Source organism: Ursus maritimus, unplaced genomic scaffold (assembly GCF_017311325.1).
Source record: "Ursus maritimus isolate PB19 unplaced genomic scaffold, ASM1731132v1 scaffold_9, whole genome shotgun sequence".
NCBI classification, from domain to species: Eukaryota; Metazoa; Chordata; class Mammalia; order Carnivora; family Ursidae; genus Ursus; species Ursus maritimus.
Window position 1 is genome coordinate 41,540,944 of NW_024427107.1, and position 25,011 is coordinate 41,565,954.

Genomic DNA, 25,011 nt, shown 5'->3' on the forward strand with positions numbered 1-25,011 from the left:
CCAGCACCATTTATTGAAGAGACTGTCTCTTTTTCCACTGGATGTTTTTTCCTGCTTTGTCAAAGATTAGTTGGCCAAAGAGCCGGGGGTCCATTTCTGGGTTCTCTAGTCTGTTCCATTGGTCTATGTGTCTGTTTTTGTGCCAGTACCATGCTGTCTTTGTGATCACAGCTTTGTAGTACAGCTCAAAATCCGGCATTGTGATGCCCCCAGCTTTGTTTTTCCTTTTCAACAGTTCCTTGGCGATTCGGGGCCTTTTCTGGTTCCATACAAATTTAAGGACTATTTGTTCCAGTTCTTTGAAAAATGTCATTGGTAACTTGATCGGGATGGCATTGAAAGTGTAGATCGCTCTGGGTAGCACAGACATTTTAACTGTGTATTCTTACGATCCATGAGCATGGAACGTTTTCCCATCTTTTTGTGTTTTCTTCAATGTCTTTCAAGAGTGATTTATAGTTTCTAGAATATAGGTCCTTTATGTCTCTGGTTAAGTTAATTCCAAGGTAACGTATGGTTTTTGGTGCTATTGTAAATGGGATGGATTCCCTAATTTCTCTTTCTTCAGTCTCATTATTCGTGTATAGAAATGCAACTGATTTCTGAGCATTGATTTTGTATCCCGCCACATTACTGAATTGCTCTATAACTTCTAATAGCTTGGGAGTGGATTCTTTTGGGTTTTCCATATAGAGTATCATGTCATCTGCGAAGAGAGACATTTTGACTTCTTCTTTGCCAATTTGGATACCTTTTATCCCTTTTTGTTGTCTGATTGCTGTTGCAAGGACTTCTAGTACTATGTTGAATAATAGTGGTGAGAGTGGGCATCCTTGTCGTGTTCCTGATCTTAAGGGAAAGGCGTCCAGCTTTTCCCCATTGAGAATGATATTTGCTGTAGGCTTTTCATAGATGGTTTTTATGAGATTGAGAAATGTACCCTCTATCCCTACACTCTGAAGGGTTTTAATCAGGAAAGGATGCTGTATTTTGTCAAATGCTTTTTCTGCATCGGAAGAAATTGATTTCTTAAACAGGCCAATTAATTATGAAGAAATTGAGTCAGTGATAAACAACCTTCCAAATAACAAAACTCCAGGCCTGGACGGTTTTCCTGGGGAATTCTACCAAACATTCAAAGAAGAAATAATACCTATTCTCCTAAAGCTATTTCAAAAAATAGAAACAGAAGGAAAGCTACCAAGCTCATTCTATGAGGCCAATATCACCTTGATCTTCGGTCCTTCCAAAAAACAAAACTCCAGGCCCAGACGGTTTTCCTGGGGAATTCTACCAAACATTCAAAGAAGAAATAATACCTATTCTCCTAAAGCTATTTCAAAAAATAGAAACAGAAGGAAAGCTACCAAGCTCATTCTATGAGGCCAATATCACCTTGATCCCCAAACCAGGCAAAAACCCCATCAAAAAGGAGAATTATAAAACAATTTTTAATAAATTGTTTGCAATTCAGATATATAGACATTTTACAGGGAAATATATTAGAGTGATGTCTTACAGCATATACCAAAATAAACTACAGATGGAATTAAAGAGTTAAATAGAAAATGAGGAACTGAATGCATGGAGAAATGTTTTAAAAGCTACCCACCACCGGGGCGCCTGGGTGGCACAGCGGTTAAGCGTCTGCCTTCGGCTCAGGGCGTGATCCCGGCGTTACAGGATCGAGCCCCACATCAGGCTCCTCTGCTATGAGCCTGCTTCTTCCTCTCCCGCTCCCCCTGCTTGTGTTCCCTCTCTCGCTGGCTGTCTCTATCTCTGTCGAATAAATAAATAAAATCTTAAAAAAAAAAAATAAAAAAAAAATATAAATAAATAAATAAAAGCTACCCACCACCACCACTACCAGGATTAAGAAAATTAAAAGTTTCAGACAGATAAAATTTTATATAACAAAATGTGGTAGATTGTACAAGTGGCCACAGCTCTTTGCTGTTCCTCTGATCAACAACTGGAGCTTCTTTCTCCACTCCTTGAGTCTGGGCTTGCTTTGAAACTTGCTTTGGCCAACAGAACATAGTGGAAGCCAAGTTTAGAGTCTGGTCCTCAAGATACCATACATGTAGTATGCTTCCACTCTTGCTCTTGGAACCCCTGCTGCTGCTGCCATGTGAGCAAGTCCAGCCTAGCCTGCTGGATGACAGGACACCATGTGTAGTAAAGACAAGCCATCACAGCTGAAACATCTTGGACCAGCCAGCCAGCCCCCTGCTGACTAGGCTGCTGCCAGCAAATGCCTGAGCAAGCTCAGTCAGCCACAGTCAGCCCAGCTACCAGCTAGGCCAGCCCAAATTGCTGACCCATGAACTAAGTGTTTATGTTTTAAGCTACTAAGTGTTGAGGTGGTCTATTACACACTACCATAAATAACTGATATTCTGAATATGTAATTGTACTCAAAAGTAAAAGGGAAAATTATCAGGAAGTCCTCCCTTAGAGACAGATGGAATTTATTACACAGAGAAAAGATCACTCATGATATGTGTACGAATCCTCAGGAGAAGATTATGTCAAAGGTGGGAGAGGCAATATGGTTCACACTTGGGGGAAGGCCAAGATCAGGAAGCATAGGGCAACTGACTATACGATTGGTTGGAGGTATTGACATGACAATAGAAGGCTAGTTGACCTCTGCATATCTTTCCTAATTCCCTGCAACCCCCAGGGACAGCTAGTAACAAAAAGAATGGCCTTGATAATAGCCATGTTGAGAGCAGAGGGATTGAGCAATACCACACAGGATTAAATTTGCATGGAAAGAACAAAGAGCATCCAAGACCAGAAAAGGTGCAGCCCAGGTACTCTGCCTAGCAGCAAACATCATCAGTCCCCCAACTCTCACTGAAGACCTTGTACCATCAAGTGCCCCTGCAACTAGTCAGCCTTATCTCTGAGTAGATCTCTGTAGGAAGAGGAAATGTTTTGTCAGGCAGAGAAACTAGATGTTGTGAGGGTTTTTTATGCATTATCTCATTTAATCCTTATATTAAAATGGTGCTATTTGTAATTCCTTCCTATTAAAGATGAGGAAATTGAAGCATGGAGAGCAATAATTAATTGTAGAGTAAAATGAATAATTTCAGCATAATTAGGAACTTCACAGTCATAAAAGTGGGTATTACATATATGAAACAAGAAAAGATTGTTTTGAAACAAAAATGCCAATTGGAAATGCTAGAAAAAAATATGAAAATAAAAATACAATGTATTTGCTGGCACAGATGAGGAGCAAGTGAGTGAATTTGTACCTTAATGGTTTGCCTATAATGGAAAAAGAAAACATAGACTTGGGTTTTGTGGGTTTTTTTGTTTTGGTTGGTTTTGGTTTTGGTTTTGGTTTTGGTTTGGCAGGGAGGGTTGAAATATGAAGAATAGATTAAGAATCTAATGTCACTAGAAAAATAAGGCAATAAAGAAATAATACTTAAAATTCCCCAAACTGAAGAAAAATCCTCACATTAAAATATTCTATCAAGTTCTGATAGGCCAAACATTAACCTATCACAGTAAAATTGCAGAACATGGAAGAAGAGTTTGAAAATTAAAGAGATCCAAGTATTACGTATCTTCTTGGAATCTTCAACTCCTATCAGTAATTGACAAATCCATCAGGCAGAAAATCAGTAAGGACATGGTTGAACTGAATGGTGCCATCAATCAACTGGATCTAATTCATATCTGTAGAACAGTTCATTCAACAAGAGCAGAATACACACTTTTCTTAAGCTCGTGGAACATTCACCACACTCAGGATCATAAAACACATCTTAATAAACTAAAAAGAATAGAAATCATACAAAGTAATGCTCTCAGCCACAATGGAATTAAACTAGAAATAAATAACAGAAAGATATCTCAAAAATTCCTGAATACTTGGAGATTAAACAACACACTACCAGATAACACATGGGTCAAAGAAAAAGGCTAAAGAAAAATTAAAAACTACTTTTAACTAAATAAAAATGAATATACAACTTATCAAAATTGTGGGATATAATGAAAGTGGTGCTTAGAAGGAAATTTGTACCATCAAGTGCCTACACTAGAAAAGAAGAAAGATCTAAAATCAATAATCTAAGTTTTCACTTTAGGAAACTAGAAAATGAAAATCAAATCCAAAGCAAAAGAAAAAAAATGGGAGTGCCTGGGTGGCTCAGTCAGTTAAGCATCTGACTCTTGGTTTCACGTCAGGTCATGGTCTCAGGATTCTGAGATTGAGCCCTGCATTGGGCTCTGCACTCAGCAAGGAGTCTGCTTGGGATTCTCTCTCTCCCTCTCCTTCTGTCCCCCGCCCAACACTCACCATCTCCCCCCCACACACACACGTGTGTGCTCTCTTTCTCTCTAAAATAAATAAATAAATCTTGGTAAATAAAAATTAAAACAAAAATCAATGAAATAAGAAATTAATAAAAAATAAGAAATTAATAAACAAGATCAATGAAGCCAAAATCTGGCTCTTTGAAAAGTTTAATAAAATCAATAACCTCCAGCAAGATTAACTAAGGAAAAACAAGTAAAGACACAAGTTACTCATATCATAAATGAAAAAGGGATCATCACTGCTGATCCGATGGAAATTAAGGAAATAATAAAGGAATATTATGAACAACTCTGTGCCCAGAAATTTGATAACCTGCATGAAATGGACCAATTCCTTGAAAGATATGATCTACCAAAACTCATGCAAGGACATATAGATAATATGAACAGGCCTAAATCTTTTAAAGAAATTGAACCAATAATTAATTAATAATCTTTCAAAACAGAAAGCACCAAACCTAGATGGACTCACTGGTGAGTTATACCAAACACTTAAGGAAGAAATTCTATTGAAATTCTATAGCCTCTCCAGGAAGTAAAGGCAAAGAACAAAAGGAATGAACAGAAAAGAAAGAGCAGGATGGTAAATCTAAGTCTAAGCATATCAATAATTACATTAAATATAAATGGTCTAATTAGCCCATTTAAAGGGCATAGGTTGTCAGACGGGACTAAAAAGCATGATTATTTTAAATCTGAAGACCTAATAACTAGGTTAAAAATAAGGGGCGCCTGGGTAACACAGTCGTTAGGCGGCTGCCTTCGGCTCAGGGCGTGATCCTGGCGTTCCAGGATCGAGTCCCACATCGGGCTCCTCCGCTGGGAGCCTGCTTCTTCCTCTCCCACTCCCCCTGCTTGTGTTCCCTCTCTCTCTGGCTGTCTCTCTCTGTCAAAATAAATAAATAAAATCTTAAAAAAAAATAAAATAAAATAAAATAAAAATAAAAAGATATGTGATCCATTTGGGCTTAATTTTTGTGTATGGTGTGAGGTAGGGCATGGGATGATGATGATGATGATGATGACGATGATGATGATTACTATTGAATGTGGATATCCAGCATCATTTGTTGAAAATACTATCCCCCCTTTAAACGCCTTTGAACCTTCATAAAAAATTAATTGATTACAAAGTTATTTCTAGACTCTGGTCTGTTCTGTTCTGTTGATCTATATATCTGTCCTTTGGCCAATGCCACACTGTCTTCATTACTCTAGATTTATAGTGGGTTTTGTAGTTGGGTACCATAAGTCCTCCAATTCTGTTCTTCTTTCCAAAACTGTTTGGCTATTCTGGGTCCTCTGCATTCCCATGTAAGTTTTTTAATCAGTTTGTTAGATTCTTCAAAGGAGTCTGCTGGGATTTCAGTAAGGATTATATTGACTATATAGACCCATTTGGGAAGAACTGCCATCTAGGCACTATTGAGTCTTCTAATACATGATTATAGAATGTCTCTGTATTTATTTAAGTCTTCCTTAAATTTTCTCAGCAATGTTCTGTAGTTGTCAACAAACAAGTCATGTATTTATTTTGTTAAAGTAATTCCTGTGTATTGTATTCTTTTGATGCTGTATGGAACTTATTCTTTCTTTTTTAACAGGTTAAGATTTTTTTTTAATTTTATATATTTGTCAGAGAGAGAGAGAGCATGCACACAAGCAGGGGAAACAGCAGGCAGAGGGAATCAGGCTCCCTGTTGAGCAAGGATCCTGATGTGGGACTCGATCCCAGGACCCTGGGATCATGACCTGAGCCTAAGGCAGATGCTTAACCAACTGAACCACCCAGGTGTCTGGAACTTATTCTTAATTTCATTTTTAGATAGTTCATTGCTTATATAGAGAAATACAATTGAATTCTGTATCTTGTATCTTGCTGTCTTTCTGTATTTACTTATTAGTTCTGAAGTATTTTTTTGTCGACTTCATTCAAGGTTATGTCATTTGCAAACAGAGGTAGTTTTTTTTTTTCTCAAACAAACCAAAAGATAAAAAGATAAAAGAGATATCAAGCAAACACTAACCTAGAGTGGCTATATTACTATCAGACAAAGTAGATTTCAAGACAAGAAATATTACAGTGAATAAAGATGTATATTTTATAATGATAAAGAGATCAAATAATCAAAACTACATGATAATCATAAATGTCTATACCTCAAAGCAGAACTTCTAGATACAGGAAATAAAAACTAAAGAACTTGAAGTAGAAATAGAGAAACCCCTAATTATAGCTGGAAATTTCAACAATCCTCTCCCAGGAATGATAAAACAAGTAGAAAGAAAATCAGTAAGGATATATAAGATGTAAAAAAATGTTACCAACCAACTCAACCTAATTATTATTTATATAATCTCCATCCAATAATAGGTTCACACACATGCTTTTACTGCACAAGGAGTATTCACTAAACTAGATCATATTCTGAATGATAAGAAAAAACAAAAACAAAAATCTTGATAAATTTAAAATACTTTAAATTATGTAATGTATCTTCTTTGAACACAAAGGAATAAATTGATAGAAATTGATAACAAATGGTATCTGGAAAATGCCCAATACTTTGATATTACTCACATACTTCTAAATAATGAGTTAATTAAAGCACAAGAAAAAATTATTCTTAAATAGGTAAAAATGAAAGCATATCAACATTGGTGGGACGAATGAAAGCAGTCCTTGGAGAAAAGTTCATAACATTAAGTGCTTATATCAGAAAAGTATCAAATCAGGGCACTTGGGTGGCTCAGTTGGTTAAGCGTCAGCCTTTGCCTCAGGTCCTGATCCCAGTCCTGGGATCAAGTCCCACATTGGGCTCCCTGCTCCGTGGGGAGCCTGCGTCTGCGTCTGCCTCCCTCTCTCTCTGTCTCTCATAAATAAATAAATAAAATCTTGAAAGAAAGAAAGAAAGAAAGAAAGAAAGAAAGAAAGAAAGATCTCAAATCAATTATTTAAACTTCCACCTTATGAAAATAGAAAAAAAGTGAATTAAACCTAAAGTAAACAAAATAAAGATAAGAAATTAATGAAATAAAAAACGGAATAACAATAGTGATATATTAATGAAACCAAAAGCTAGTTCTTTGAAAAGATTAATAGTTGATAAGCCTTTAGACAGATTGATCAAGAAAGGGTGACATCACTAGGGATCATGCAGATATTCAAAGGATAATGAAGAAATATTAACTTGACAAATTAGATGAAATGGACAAAATTCTTGAAAAACCACCAATTACCAAAACTGATATGAGAAGAAATAGAAAGTGTGAATGGTCCTTCATTTGTTTAAATAATTGGATTTGTTAATTAAAAGCCTTCCCAGAGAGAAAAGTCCAAGCCCAGATAGCTTCACTGGCAAATTCTACCAAACATTTGAAAGAAGTAATGTCAACTATACATGAACTATTTCAGCAAATGGAAGAGAACAGAACATTTCCCAATTTATTTTATGAAGCCAGCATTGCCCTTATAGCAAAAAATAAAGATATTACAAGAAGACTATACACCAATATCCCTTATTAACATAAACACAAAACTCCTTAACAAGAATGGGGGTAGGCAAATGATAGACTCTAACGGTAGGATGCTACCCTCTAGGAATTTGATTCTGACTAGGGTGATATAATAATGCAGGGATAATTAGGATATTCTCTGTTGCCAAGTTTCCCTTGGTCCTTACCAATGCTTAATTTGGTGTTCTAGCTTTCAATCAATTCTATATACTACCCAAAGTTCATTCAATAAATGTGTTTCTGCTAAATTTAGCAACCAAAAATCTGAACAATAAATTCATCCCTGCTAAAGTTCTTGCAACCAAGAACCTGGACTTATAGAAATTGGTTCCAGGGAGTAATTTGCACAAATCATCAAGGAAATGGAAGGAATTTAGATTTGGAAATCTGATCTCATTTGGATGAAGCCTATGAAAATCCCATTAGAATTGAGGGATAGTACTCTGGCATAACAGCTAATTAAATTGACAACTACAATCATCAGAAATTAAGAGCTCAATGAACATAAGTCATGGGTGGGGGGGCACTGTTCAAAAATGTTTTCAGGACTCCCTCTATCTCTCATCCTTGATTTCCTCTGCATTGCCTTCATTATTAGGATTTATTCATATGTATTTACAGATGGCTATAATCAGTTTGAGTCTTATAAAGATTTAGAATTCACATATCTAAAAAAAAATTTCGCTTCTTCTCTTCTCTTCTCTTCTCTTCTCTTCTCTTCTCTTCTCTTCTCTTCCCTTCCCTTCCCTTCCCTTCCCTTCCCCCCCTCAGCTTCCCTCCCCTTCCCTCCCCTTCCCTTCTTCCCCTTTCCTTATCACCCCTCCCCTAGCATTTATACAAATCCCTATCAAAAGGACTCTGATTATGTTTGGTACCTGTGGTCACTTAGGTATCATCAATGTCAATAGATAACAAGATATTCTGATTAGTCAGTCTGTATCATGTGCCGCCTCCTGTGGCAGAGAAGATACAGCCTTTTGGTTGACAGTCCTACCTAATTGATATGGAGTGGGAGAAAAACAGCTTCCAAAATGAAGGGATGTTGGACAGACCGAAAAGTAAGTTTTCGGAGACCAGCACAGAGAAAAAAGGCAAAGATGGAGAAGAGACAGGAGATGATCTATCGAGCAAAGCCCCCTTTGAGAAAGTTGAAGGAAGCACACTCAATAGGAAAGGGGGGAGAATGACTTTAGATGGGAAGAGGGATGAGTGCTCTCTCATAATCTATATATGTACTAAGTTACCTCAAGTCCTTAACTAACTAAAGTTAGTAATATCTATAATGTAACTAACAATACAAGGGCATTGTGTCCATGAAAATAAATCATTTTTAAGCATCTGGCACCTTAGCTATTTGCACATTTGCTGACCAACAGTTAATGTGATAGTTATTAATTAATATTGGTAATGAAATTTCTGTCATCATTAAACATGAGCCAATACAATGCTCATTTGGCACACCTGTTTTGAGTAATCGTATGTTCCAGAATATAATAATATAGAATTTATAGATTGACCATAGAAGTCATATACATAGTGGTTAAGAATGCAGATTTGGAAATAGGGAGACCTATGTTTGAATCTTGCCTGTACCAACTTGCCACCTATATGACCCTAGGAAACTTATGTAATATTTAATTCATGTAAAATGATCTACAGAGGGCCTAGAACATGTTAAGTTCTCAATGATAAATGTTATCTATTGATACTGTCATAGTTCTAGAACCTTAAATCCAGTTCATCTTGTACATCATGCTCAACTTCCCATCATTTTAATTTTTCTCTAATTTTCATTGGAATTAGTAAGGTTTGACTGTACATTATGTAGTGTAATGTATAAATATTGGAAACAGGGTCACATAACCACCCACCCTGCCTTTTTTCTTTTAAGCAAAAATCCTCTAGATTTCCCTCACCCAGAAATCCTTCCCAGACAGCCCCTTTGAGAACCAGAGCCATACCATAGAACTCTCTCAGGATTCCTCACTAAACTGAAAGAATTCAACCATATTTCTGATGTCCAGTCAAAAACTTGGTAGTTCCCACTTTTAAGAACATGTTTTCTAAACATCTCTGGTAAATGGAGATTTTGACTTTATGCCCGGGACACCCTGGGAGCTGCTCCTACAGAAAAAACTAATAGGATAATAAATCCCAAGTCCTTTTTTCCCCACTCTGAACAAGAGTTGTTTTAGTTAAACTTGCATTCACTTTTCTCTGAACACTGCCCCCGCCCTCATCAGACCATTGTGTTTAATACAAGACTTTTGACTCAGCCATCATTACTCACACTTTACTGATTTTACTTTAAACACTGTTGGCTAAAACGACAATTTATCACGACTGTTTTGCCTAGCAGCGGGAGGATAATTTATTTTCCCGTTGAAGGGTTTGATATTTATTAGCACGGCAGTGAGCTGGTCAGTGGAGATCCACACTCCAGGGGACGAGCTGAGTCCAGCTCCACAGGCTGCTCCACCCTCCTCTGCTCAAACCAACCGATGTTTCTCCTGAGGCAATACCGGCTAGCGCCTGAGGGTCCAGGAGATGCTAACTGGGGAGCTCAGTCTCTTGGGAAAGGGAAGCTTGGGGTACACCTCTCCCTGCAGAAGCTGGGCTCACAGCTGTGAAAGAGCCTAGCCAGCTATCAGGGAGAGAGGCAAGCCCTCAGGGCCTGCTCAGGAGAACCAGCAAGCTGTGAGCAGAGTGGAATACTAGTCACAGAAATGTCTGCACCTATAAGGAGGACTCACTGAAGAATGGTCACCCCTGGCCTCAGCAGCCAAAGAGCATCTGGTTGGCAAGGGTTTACTCAGGTAAGGTGGGGCCTGGTTGAGAAGTGGAGAGCCCCAGACCTCTAATGCCAACGGGAAGCAATTCTTACACAGCACAGGGGGAGCATCTTTGTAGGACAATCATTGTGCCTGGCAAGAGCAAGCTTTTAATTATAGTTCACTTAGCGGCAAATGAATAACCGAAAGAAAAGGAAAAGAACTTGTGTTTAGTGTGTGCCTACTGTGTGCCTGGCACTGTGTTAGATTTACATACATCATGTCATTTAATCCTTGCAGTAACCTTGAGGATGATGATGATGGTGGTGATGATGATGATGATGATGATGATGCCCAAGGTTGAGTGTTCATATCCAATGGGCTCTGGGAGCTTATGAAAATTGCCTATTTTATTTTCCCACAGCTGGTAAGTGGGAGAGCCAGGGAACTAACTCAGCTCTGTCTGACCAAAAGGCCATGCCCTTCTGATGCCACATACCACTTCCCTCCTGGAGGAAAGGCACTGGACTTCAGTGTGGTGCCTGAAGTTCCCGCCCCTGGGTCACTTCTTGACTTAGGGCGTTCTCTCTAACAGAAATATGTTACCTGGGAGACATAGCTAAGTGATCCATTAGCACTTAGTCCACATTAACAGGAAATTATTGGACACTTTTTTCAGAGTCGAGGGAACAAGACACACACAACACAGTTAACCTCTGATGTTTCCAGTAAAGTGCACCGCTGGGGGTGAGAATGTGAAGAGGTCTTACTGACTTGGCAGGGAAAGGCTGGGGTCGGGGGGGGGGATCCTGCCAACACACAGTAGGGAGCATGTGAACACACACATAGAGGAGGAGGAAAGGAAGAAAAATGTGAAGGCACTGAAAAAGATCAGCAGGCCATGCCCTTTTGTGCCCCATCACAGCCAAGGCATGAATTTCAAGTGCAAGGAGAGCCAGAGTTTCAGAAGTTCCCCAAAATTTGTGATGAGCCCACTATGCGCTAGACACTGTGCTGGAGCTCAGGTTACAAAACTGCATTGGATACAGTCCCCACCTGTGAAGACTGTAATCTCTTTCCCCTGAGAAGTTAAGGAAATTCCTAGGATGTCAGGAAAAGTAAAAACAAAACAAAAACCTCATGGAAGAGATTTAGGGAAGAAAAGACAGGGAGCACTTTAGGAGAGAGGGTTGGAGGCTTTGAAGATAAAGTGCCACTCCCCCTAGACCTCTGTGGAGACACCTGTGATCCAAGTAAAGGTAATGCCTACCCACCCCGGAGTAGCCTTGTTGTTAGAAAGGAGGCGTTAAGGGTTAGCCAATCCTCAGATTCTGCTGGCTGGTATAACATTTCTCATTTCCTAAGAGCCCTTTCGGAGAAGATGGCAGATGGATCAGGGAAAGGGGTTCTGCCTCCCTTCTTCCCAGCATGTGGGATATCTGACACTGGCACTAACACCTGGAGAGAACCACCTCATCTTATTTTGTCAACTCCCTTTTTCTCCTTTGCTATTCCTACTGAGTGTCTCCTTCCTATTTACTCCTCATCCTTACAAAGCACACCCCAGCCTGGGTTATGTAACATTGCCATAAAGAATTGAAGTGGGGGATCTTGCCTCCACTTCAGATGAATCTCCTCAGAAAACAAATTCACTGAGGGATAAACTCAGCTGTGAGAACTTCAGAGGGAGCTTATTTAGGACTTCCAGTGGTCGGAGACTGACAGCAGTCTGAAGGCCAAGCAACAGACAGTGTCCAAGTTCCACCATGATTGCGTCAGCGTGGAAAGAAGTTGCGGCACGGCCTCACCCAACTTTACCAGCAGCTCATCAGGGCCCCAGCTCCCAGGCCTCCCCCTCCGGCCAGTCACTGAAGGTCCAAACTCATTGTTTTGTTGAGTCCACCATGAAATAAAATTCTTTCCAGAGCCTTGATTAACCTTATTAGAGCTCATAAAACTCAAAGTATTTCAGCCTGTCCAAATGTCTCCATTTTCTTCTAAATATTTGTGGTTGAGGGCATTTTCTGCTGTCAGTTTTCAATTAGTAAAGAGATGTGGCAAAAGGAGGGCATATTAAAATTCAAAAGCATCACTTTTTAATATCCTGTGAAAGATGATGACTGAAGAGCATCCAGCCCCCAGGAAGAGAGGGAGATACAGAGAACACCTCCATTCTGTCCACATTCCAACATCAAGTCAACTGCTGGCTTGTGAGATGCATGTCATGTGATCACATGACATAATTTGAGCCGTTTCATTCTTGTCACAACCTGAAAATCTTGCTAATGCATGGACATATTTATTAAGGTCATTTCTACTTCATGGCTTGTTTGTGGTCATGGGCTATATGTTACCCATTAATAACGGAAGGTTGACCCTAGCCATGTTCTGGGTTCATCAAACAGTTCAATAGGGTGCAGCAGAATCCAAGACATTTTTGCCAAAGCTGTCCCCCAACCCCCCTCCTCCCTTAATTGTAAAACCCATGTGTGTTTTAACAAAAATCTGATCCATCTGTTTCTGATTCATTTACACTTAACTCGTCAACTCTCCTTTTGTCAAGGCTGTCATATCCCACAGGTTCTGCACTGGTGTGCCATGTTGAACCCCTCTTCCCTGAATATCAAGAAGTCTTGTTTAGCCAAGAGATGACACTCTCCACTCCCTGGGGTTGAAGGAGTGCAGTTGGGGAGTGAGAAGAAAGACGTTTCAAATTCCAAACCCCCTGATGCCTCAGTCCACTGTGGGCTTGGCAAAATGTCTCCTCTCATTCACAGTGCTGGCTTGATTGAGCTGTTATTGTTATGGTGTGTGAGTGAGCTTGCATGTGTTTGTGAGAGTGTGTGTGCGTTGACTGGCTGTGATTAAACATGTTTTGTGGCATTAATTCAGACTATGGGTGGGCTTCACTTCTCTGTAATCAGACCAACTGGCTGACTTGGAGAGTATGTGACTGGACCGAATCCCTCCTATGACTTCCACTGCACTGGGTTTTATCCACCTGTCAACCAGGAGCAAAAAAATGAGAAGCAAGAGCATTCAGTAACAGGAGGAAGAACTCAAGTTCTGGGAGTTCTCCCAGCATTCTCCCTTCCAGGCAGCTTTATTCCCAGATGGGGAGAGGGCACACAGATGACCACGGGGCAGATCCACTCTCAGCATGTACTAACGAGGGAAGCAATCACTATCACTTAGCTATGTTGGATACTGGCATCATGCCAGTCCACCCAGAGCCTCCCCCAAGCAGGAAGCCACAAAAGAGACCTAGGCTGCCTAAGGCTGTCCCACAGCCCAGGTAAGTTACCATGTCAAATGGTAAATGCCTTCCCTTACCTGTCCCTCAGCAGAGAGGGCCATCAACATCTAAACTCTATTAAACTTAAAACCTACTTCAGAAAAAAAAAGTTTATTGAAGTCTTACTCATCATGCTACTACTTCTCACACTATTCAAGGTGGTGACATTAATTGCGTCTATCAAGCTAGTTTTCTGTATTAAATGTTCTTTTTCTATAGACTCTGATTATCCCATTTCTTCATAGTTTTTCAGTAAGTCTTGTACCATATAGAAAATTTAACACAAAGTTACATTTGTGGAGTGATGTGGATTATTTGGATTTACACTTTAGAGTTCCTAAAGAAAGACTTCTTGAAATCAAGCACAACACTGTCTACCATCTTAATAAACAGACACAGGGGTTAAATAAGGAAAACAACCTTCATTCCAGAAATAAAAGAGGCATGATTATGTGTGAGAGTAACAGTTCTCAACTGTGGTGTAATGTCATACTTGTGTATCACAATCAGTTGCGAGATATGTTGCAAGTGATCTGTTGCTAATAATAGTTAAAGTACTAACATTTGTGATTCACTTTTAAATAAAACTTAGAAGCAGCCTTGAGCTTATGTCTATAATCGTATCACTTTAAATCACCACATTTACCAGTATGCTTCATTGAGTTGCAGAGAAAGTGTTCATGTTACTTTGAGGACATCTGGAATCACACATGGAGACACAATGGGTACCCTCCTAGAAATGTGTCCTGCATGTCAACATCATCCATCATGCATGTTGTGGCAGAAAACGTTTGGGAATTGCTACACCCAAGGTCTCAGTACATGGCCTGGTCAGAATTGTATGGCTCTTTGTCACTTGTTAACACATAAGGGTTCCATTTTTCTATTCTTTTGTAGCCTTGAACATTATGTTAAACAAACTCATACACAGAAAGGGATATTCAAGAGTTTTAGTGGCCAAAGCAGCATTCCTGGACAGCATGATCTTACAGTAAAACAGGCTTAGGAAATAGCACTGACGTCGATGCAATTTTCCTCTCTCTCTTTCTCCTACTCTGCCTGTGTGTGTGTTTGTGTACACGTGTGTTTATGTGTTCATATGAATGGTTGGTTGATTGGTTGTTTGTTTAGTGTAAAAAGAATTACTCGTTCTGTGAACCATAGGCACAACCATGTCTAAGATCTAGAAAAGCATGAAGCACTTCAGAGGTGGCCCCAGCTGGAGTGCTAATGAGGCCAGTGTCATAGCTCTATGTTCAATCTGTGTACTAAGACTATTCGTTTTTGTAATATCCCATAGCCACAGGCTGGGGGCCCCTTAATCCCTATGCCTACCCTAGCCTTCAGCCGGTATCTTCCAAATGCATGTCATGGTTGCAACCTAGACCAAAAGATCAAACATGACAATCAATATGGATCACTGAGAACTCAATGCTCCTCAAACTTCTACTAATAATAAAAAATACCTACTCCAGGGCACCTGGGTGGCTCCGTTAGTTAAGTGTCTGCCTTTGGCTCAGGTCATGATCCTGGGGTCCTTGGATTGAGCCCCGCATTGGGCTCCCTGCTCAGGAGGGAGTCTGCTTCTCCCTCCGCCCCTCCCCCTGCTCATGCTTGTGCTCTCCCTCCCTCTCTCTTTTTTTGAAATAAGTAAATAAAATCTTCTTAAAAATATCTACTCAGGGGTGTCTGGGTGGTTCAGATGGTTGGGCATCTGCCTTCAGCTCGGGTCATGATCCCAGGGTCCTGGGATCAAGCCCCATGTCAGGCTCCCTGCTCAGTGGGGAGTCTGTTTCTCCCTCTCTCTCTACTGCTGCCTGCTGCTTGTGCTCTCTCACCCTCTCTGTCAAATAAATAAATAAATAATCTTTTTTAAAATTACCTACGCCAAAGAAATAAAGGAAATCTCTGTGCAGTGACATTTTAAAAATTCCCAGTCTCTGGATAGCTGTGTAAATCCACATTGTTGACCACAGGTACACTATGCACCCAGATGAAGAAGGGGATCATACAGTTTTTCCAGGCCAATGGCAGGGCTGTTTCATCTGTTTCATCTTCTGGTATGCACTCATCACCTATCTTCTTTACTACCATCTGACCCTGATACAGAGGCTGTACTTTTAGATTTGGACAAATCCTTGGCCATGGTCTACTAGGCAGTAGAAATTCTGATACCTACCATTGCTCCTTTCACTTACAACAATTAATAAAGAAAAATACAGGGGAAAGTTGACTTAGAGTCCCAAATGTACCAATCAGCTATTTGAGGTGAATTTTGCCTTATCTTTCACCATATCCCCCCACCACTCCCCCAAGTCTTCCCTCTCATACTTATCCTTCACCTTAACCACCAACCACCACTTCCTTCTCTGTTTCCCATGTTATTACCATTTTCATGTTTGCCAGTCCAAAAGTATTCAACTGCTAGTCACAGAAATTGGCTAGTAACAGTAACTAGCTAAAACATCAAGGAATTGTGTTGACTAGAAATCTAAAATGTAGAGAGATTCTGCTGATGATGCATTCAAGACTCCATTTCTCTGTGAGTCTCTTCCCTCTTCCATCTGTTAGCTTTGTCCTGAATCTGTCTTCCCCTCTAGCAGCCAGCAGCAAGATGTACAGAACATTGTTCTTTATTCATACCCCTTGAAAGAAAAAGCTGACTTCTGGCCTGCTATCTTAAGGAGAGGGAAGAACTGTCTTTGAAGCCTCCAGTAACCCTCTCCTAAACCAAAAGTAGGTCATATGCCCATTCCCAAAGCATTCACTGACAAATGGATCCAATTCCTTTGATAGCCGAGATTAATTGGTTCTCACCTCTAAATCTGGAAATGGAGTAACTTCCCCCTAAATCGTATGACCAAAACTGGGATGTCATTGTAAAGAAAAGAGAGAATGGATGCCGGATAAGAAATCAACAATGTCCACTAGAGATATTGGGTATTTTCCATATTAAGTTCTGTGTTAGTTCCCATTATCTGCTTAGATGATACATTGATGTAACTAATGAATAAGAAATTATGAATTGTAAAGCTCCATTCTGTTGCCTTTTTTGGATCATGAAGGATTCAGAGAACTTTGTTTGATCTATGCGGACTATATCTGAAAGGTATTGTGGTCCTTTGGGTTCATTCCCCTCCCACTGGAGCAGTTAGATAATGAAGTAACAACCAGGCCTAAACGCTTGTCTGAACTTAAGCTCCCTTCCCGGAGAAGTGGCCAACTCTACATTCCCATGTCGTAAAATACTCAGGCCTCTGCGTGCAAACTCCTCACTCCTAGGATTTCAAAGGGCAGGCCATTCCTTAAATGGGGATGAAACTGGGTGGGGCACAGGCACATGGCTCACATTTTCCTTCTCACGATATTTTTTCCATTGACTCAAGCAGCAGCTGCTTTTCGGAGGGCCATGTTCACTTACGATGACACAGGCTGTTTCTGAGTTCTGAAGTGGTCATCTTCAGATAGGCCAGTGTGATATCACCTCTTTGGAATCAGATTTCTACTGCCCTGACTGCCCTTGTGAGTCTAAAACAGGACCTGGAATTGAAGAACTATTCATTTTAACATGTAGACATAGCAGCTTCCTCCAAGCAAAAGCAGAAAGGTACCAAGATTATTATCACTGATCCCTTGGCATTGGCTGGTCCAGAGTTGCTCTTATTCAGCTAATTCATTCCTTCTGTTCACACCATGTAAGGTTTCACAGCCTCCCCACCCTTACCTTAGCCACATGCAAGAGTCCTATATAGGTTCAAGTCTGTCCTCTGGAATATTCCTGCCTTGTTCACTGCCCTAGGCTAACTGCCTTCATCTATTACCTCAGTCAACTCCAACTCTCCTTCCTCTATTCTGGAAAAAAAAAGAAAAAGAAAAAATATTTCAATGCTACTCTCCAGGATTGCTGACTTTCACATGAATAAGTCCTACTTCCAGCTCTGTTATTTCAATATGAACTTCTGTTCAGAGTCCATTGGTTAGTATAACTGAAAATACCACACAGAGCAGATATAAATGTGGCCTCCATCAGTTATTAACTATATGAACTTAAGCACGTTTTTTTACCTCTCGTGTAGTCAGTGTGTATTTATCAAGGGCCAACGATATGGCAGACACTGTGCTAAGCCCTAAGATAGTTCTTTCATCTATAAAAAGGAGCTAATAGTAAAACACATCTCATAGACTTGTTGTAAGGATTACATAAGATATATATGTCAAGTGTTCAGCACAATGTCAGATGCATAGGAGACTTTCATAAATAGTCATTAGCATAGCTCTTCTCATCAACGAGAAAGCACCTGGTCTTATCTGACAGTCTTGTATACTGTCCTTCTGAGGAGTTTAGGAGTTCCTCAATCTCTTCTGTATTAATTCCAATTTGTCATGATTCCTAGATATCCTGTAGCTATATATTGGGCAGCTACTTAAAATGGGTCTTGGTGAAGTCAACCCAACTGTGTCCTCACACATGGTATTTGGTTCAGGCTAGTGTGCAAGGTTCTGTTCCTGATCAGAGACAGCCACAGGGTACAGGGCTCAGCCAGTTTCAGGCTCAAATCCCAAGTGCTGTGTCCCTGGTCTGCCCTGCAGTGTGAGTATGCTGAACCTGCATAAGGGGCACACATGCCTTAAGCCATAAATGTTGCATGCCTGTTATAAACCATGAGATCTGGTCACACCAGCAGCAGCTTATCAGTTTTCAAATGCACCACATTCTTCCAGATTTCCAGATGCTCTTCTCTCTCTCTCTCTCTCTCTCTCCTTCTCTCTCTGTCCCTCCTTCTCGATCTCTGCCACCCATTCTACCTCCCCATTCTAAAGAGCCCCAGATTGCTTACTGCAATCTAACAATTTGAAATTAAGTTGAATAAAACTTCAGGAGGGGGAAAAAACAGCTGGGAGTTTATATCTAAGGAGAAAGGGGAATGGAAACTTACCACATGTCCTGCTGTGTCATGTGGCTCCCACAGACCATTCATTGCATACCAGCAGACCGAATGAAGGTGGCTCAGTGCTCTCCAACTTAGAGGAAGGAAATGGATGAGAGGAGCTGGTTTGATACCATCACAAATTTACAACGCATTTGAAGTTTCTTGAAGAAAAAGTGTCCTTCCAGAGGATCTATGTTGTTAACAAAAAATAAACCATTAAAAAGGCCTGTTTGCTAGAAACCACATATGGTCTCTTGACTGCACAAGAGAATTCCTTCTCCCAAGACAAAATCTGGGCAAAAATAGCCCTGGCTGAAGCATTACTACCAAGAGGAGAACATGGGTAGATGGCTCTTTCTTCCTTATCTTTTCCTTTGTAGGATGGGGATGAAAACACCGCACCCATTTTGTACTGCAAAGGTCCTCCTGATACCATCTTCCCCACGAGTCCATCAGGGTTTTTGAGAGACTTCATTTGTACTACTTACGGAAATTCTCAAGAAGATATCTGGGTTAAATCATTATAACTCTTAGAAGAAGGAATATCACAGAGAAGTCACCCCACTGAGAAGTTATTTATCCTGTTAAATGATTGCTACTGAATCAATGAATGATGACATTGGACACAGGGCAAGAAGTTTTGGTGGGGAGCCTGGGCATCACCTGAGTGGTGATATGATGCATGCAATGTCAACAGCTAAGCATTGCGAGAAGCATTGTAAGATTCTGGGTGAAGAGGAACAGAGATGGGGAGTTGTGATAAAGGGATGGGAGAATGTCATTCGCAGAATTCCAATGGACTTTCCTGATTCTTAAGACACACAGGGAAAACTTAAGCCACCCAGCTTGTGGTGCTTCTGTTTCAACAGCCCTAGCAAACTAATACAGATTTCAGTACCTGAGGTGGGGTAGCTTACAGCGATAGAAATTTATTGTCTCACGGTTCTAGAGAATAAAAGTGTGAAATTAAGGTGTCAGCCATGCTCCCTCTGACACCTGCTGGGGATAAGCTTTTCTCATCTCTTCTTAGTTTCTCCTGGTGACCATCAATCCTTGGTAATTCTTGCAGCTGCATCACTCCAAGCTCTGCCTCTATTGTCACATGGCGTTCTCTCTGTGTGCCTGTGTCCCGATTTCCTTCTTCATAGGAGGACAACAGGCATCTTGGAATAGGGCCCATCCTAATCACCCCATCTTAACTTGATTATATCTTCAGAGACTCTAATTCCAAACAAGGTCACATTCACAGGTACTACAGGTTAGGACCTCAATGTATTTTTTTTTTTTTTTGGTGTATGGGGGGTAGGGGTGGGGACGACACAATTAAAGTCTCAATAACCCCCCCCCCCAGTAGACTCTGTCATAGGTCTTCTAGTTGGCTACGGTTAGTGTGTGGCCATTGAGAATGAACTTGATCGAACTGTGAAAAACTAACTTGGGAGGGAAAATGCCACAGCAGGCAATGAAAGAGGATGCTGGGAGTGGAAGACCTCCAGCTCTTGAGCAAGTTCCCTTCTGCATTTACTCGACAGCTTTCCAAGCTCTCAAAAGAGCCTGGGGAGCTCTAAGAGAAGTCAGGGCCCTTCGGCTCTTAGTGAAACGGATGTGAAGTTGTGAAAAAGTGAGGCAAGGTAGCAAGTGGTTTCATAGGATGCTGAACACTTCCTTCTCGGCAGGCAGTCTGATCTCTTGAACTCAAAACACTGAATTTCCCAAGACACTAGAGAGACATAATCACAACTTTCAGATGTACAAATCATTCTGGCAATAGAGTTTCCAAAAAGCAAAAGATCCAGGATTCTTTCCTGCTGAAGCAAATCCAAGTGATGACACAGAGGAGCAGCAGGACGTTGTGTCTGTCATGCTGGAGAGTTGCGTTCGTACCTCTTCTGATCCAAGTGTTTTCAGGTGCAGTCGCAGCTCTGAGCTTGAGTATTTCCTCTCCACAAGCAGGGGAGCTATTCAGAGGCACTTTCAGCATCTGGCAGCATGGGTTCCATGACCACAAAGTAAAACTGAAATAATGCACATACCAAAACATAAACACATTGTAAAGTGCATTCAGCCTCAGATTCCAAACCCAGCGACCCTGCATGAGTTAGCAAAGGGGAAGCCAGACTCCTCTCCCGGGGGGGAGAAAAAGGCCTCCAAACTGACAGCTGCTATCATTCCAAAACAAGTCATTGTTTATAAATGAATATTTTTTGTGATAAATTATTGAATTACATGAAAACTCTATGATTGCCTGCTGCTGCCAGATTTGGTTTTGGTCTCAAAAGCCAGCGTGGAATGTACTACAGACAAAGAGCAAAATTAAAAACTGCTGGCCTTTTCTCACAAAATTCTCCTCTGAACTCTGTCTCCTCCTAACCTGTAAAGCTGGTTCTGGCTTTGAAAACCCAGGAGCCCCTTCAGAACATTTATAATATAAACAGTTTTAGGTTAGAAACATTTCGACCTATTTTGAGGAAAATGTAGGTATGAATCACAGCTTGTGAGTTACTTTATGATAATTAGTCTCTCAAAATCTAAAAGCAAAGGGGGGGCATGACTTTTGGTGAGTATCCACCATGTGCCAGGCTTTGTGATGGTTGCTTTACATGGCAATCTCACCTAATCCCCAAAACAGCCCTGAGCGGTCATTACTATACCCATTTTACAGATGAGAAAACTGATGTTCGTGGAAGTTCAGTGATTTGCCTAAATTCACACGGCAGTAAATTGAGAGTTCTGGCACCAGGTGGCTGATTCCAGAATTCGTGCTCTTTCCTCAGTAGCATATTGGTTCCCACCACAGCTTCCACAGCCTCATAAAGGACTGTAATTAGTAGAGGTACTCAAAGAAAAGTTCAGTGCTATCTTCCAACCTGTCACATTGATTCCTTCTGTATTCCCTCTCAAGTAGGCCTATATTAGAAAAAATAACATTGAAAAGGAAAAAATAATTACCATCTTCTTTGATTCATCTTTTCCTTCAGAGCTAGATCTTCCTAATCTTCTTCGCTATCCTATGTTCCTAGGGAAATGCAGTTGGTTCCTGTGGAATTAGCAGGAATAAGAGACAACAGCACTGGCTTCTGATCCCAATTTCACTCCTCGTTTAGCGTGTACCTCTCAATCTCAGCTCCTTGCCCTGCCTATTTATCAGGTTGTTATAATGCTCAAATGATATAATGTCAGGGAAAGCATTCTGTAGCTCTTAAAGCTCTGGACTGTAGAAGTGATTATTATGCTCCAGACTTTTCTCTGATAGTTCAGTTAGAAAGAGAGAGATTTTTTAGAAGACTAGTCCAGTGTTAGCCAGTGGCCTGCTGAGTAGGATTTCTGGGAAAAAATTGATTTTTAGTGTTTGCTGATTTCCATACTATAAATACTCCCACCAAGGCCAATTTCAAGCTGTCAGTAGGACATACTGAGCGTAGAAGTGAGAAGAGGTGCTCTCATAAGCCAGTACAAGTCAGATCTACCATACCACTAGTTCTGGTTAAATTTCAAAAGAGCAGCATCTTTAATAAAAACATTTAACCATACCTGGAGTCATACTAAAATTCCCAAAGTATACCCCCTCTCTTCATGTGTTCTCCTGATGATGGCAAGACTATGCCTCTAAGCTAGGACAGAAAGCCAGATCCCCCATGAGCTCTTGCACAGAGCCCAATGAAACAAATCTTGCCATGTGTTGCTTTGACCCCAATCTGAGGAGTGAGTATCTGCCTCATATAGAACTCATATATTGCCTAGGGAGAAAAATGTGCTCTAAGGAAATGTTATTGCTTCACGCAGACACTGGGTGCCAAGAATGAGAACTCATTCCACCCATTCTTTCCCTGTTCACACTAACAGTTAGCCTTAGGTCTGGCTGCATATCACACACATACACACAGTGGCTTATGCAACATTATTTCTCTCTCATGTCAAAGAAGACTGGAAATAGATCAACCAGAGCTGATCTATACCAAGGGCCCAAGCTTTTTCCAGTTACCCTCTCCACTGTCCTCATGGTCCAAGGTGTCTGCTAGAGCTCCAGACATGACATATGAGTTCCAGTCAGTAGGATGGAAAGAGGACAGAAAAGAAAAACCACTCTCTGACTTCTAAGAGAGTTCCTAGAAGTCCACATAATACTTTGCTTATATCTTATTGCCTAGAAACTAATCATATGAGCACACCCAGCTACAAAAAGAGGCTTGAAAATACAGCCCTTCATCTTGGAGACAATGTACCAGCTAAATATCAGGTTCTTTTATTAAGGAGGAAGGGAGAATAGATGTAGGGATAGGCAGCTAGTAGTCTCTGGTACATGTTTGCTCATATCTGTACAGTAACTCATCAGAGAGTAGAGAAAGAAAAGAAAATAAATATTTTTACTCTTTCTAGCTACACCTCCACAGTCTCTTCTCCCCCATTCATCCCCTACGAATAAGGTGAGAAGTTAGCAGTCTATAGGTAATTTAAATTGCATATCCATTGAGGGCCAAATAAAGGGGAACTATATCTACTTTTGGGATGTGCATGTAAAACATATCATTAATGTTCTGATCATTGTTCAAAAGATAGTGACAATCATTTATGGTCATTACATCTATTATGTTGGAAGTAGATGGAAGTTCTTGTCTCTCTGAATGCACTTGTCTAAATACAACAGTATTGATTACCTACTTGGATAAAAGTGAGATATGCATCAAACTGATGCCGGAAAAATGTTGGGAGGTGGAGATCCTTCTCTTCTTTAATACTGTTCATCTAGACTCTTTGTGGCATGGAAGTTGGAGATCTGTGTATTATATGAGTTCCGTTCAGAAAATTTTGTTTGGGCATGCAAATGTCTGCCTATAGCCCTATGCCTACATCTTCCACCTCTTGTTCCCATTGGAGATGGTAAGTGGCTAGTCAGCTTACCAGGAAAATTTGCCCTGACCCCTCTAGGGAAGAAGTCTCATGCAGCCAAACAAGGCTCTTCATCTCCAGTCTTTCCAAAATGGCATGGGAGTAGAACCAGACAGACATACTAATCTATGGAGAAGCTTTCCAGTGACAAATGCAAAAGCCACACATGCAGACAGGCAAAGGAAAGTATTTGCAGATTGTCAAACCATATCCAGAGATGAGATGGCAACCATCAGCCCACTCCTATCCCATCATAGACCAGAAGAAAAATAATTACTACTGGACATTTCAATTTTACTATAATCCTATTTTATGTATTATTCCATGACCAGTCAGACATACCAACTTCTTCCAACTCCATCCATCCCTAAAAAGCTAAAATCTTTGACCTTCTAGGTTTTAGCTATCTTTTAACATACAGCTAATTTAATGGATGAACCCAGGCCTGCAACTGGTGTAGTCATTAACATAATTCCTAGCTTTTGGCCCTGCAGGCATTCTTTCATTCCTTCATTTGTTCATTTACTCAGCAAATATTGAACACCTGCTCTGTGCAGAACCATGCCAACAGTGAGAATGCATCAATGAGCAACTTATTTCCAGTCTGCCCTCATGATGTTGCAGCCTGAGGGGAAAAGATTATCATTGAACAAAAGGGCCTGAGGAGGCCGGAGAAGGAGGAAGGAGTTATTATGGGCCATCTCAAAAGTTTGGGACTTTATCCTGGAGGCCATGAAAAGCTATGGGAGGGTATTATGGCAGGAAGTTAGATGGTCAATTTGCAATCTAGAGAGATCATCTATCTGTCAGCAGGCCAGAGAAAGAATGTGGAGAGGGTCAAGAATGGCTGCTGGCAGGCCAATGGTGAGAGGATTATAGCTGTGCAGGTGAGAGGTGGTGGGGTCTTCAACAGGCACAGTGTCCAGAGATAGAAAGAAGTGGATCAATTTATGGTGGCATTGACTATGGAGTTAACCACAGAGGTCACAGTGCCCATGTATCCTCACCCTTAGAAATACTGGCAAAGCCTAGGTATATGACTCCCAGTGAACCTATACACTAAAGAGAAGGAGCTATTCTTTTAAAAACATACTGTTTGGGGGAGCACCTGGGTGGCTTAGTCAGTTAAGCATCTGACTCTTGATTTCAGCTCCGTTCATGATCTCAGAGTAGTGAGATCAAGCCCCACATCAGACTCCATGCTGAGCGTGGAGCCTGCTTAAGATTCTCTCTCTCTCTCTCTCTCTCTCTCCCTCTGCCCCTCCAC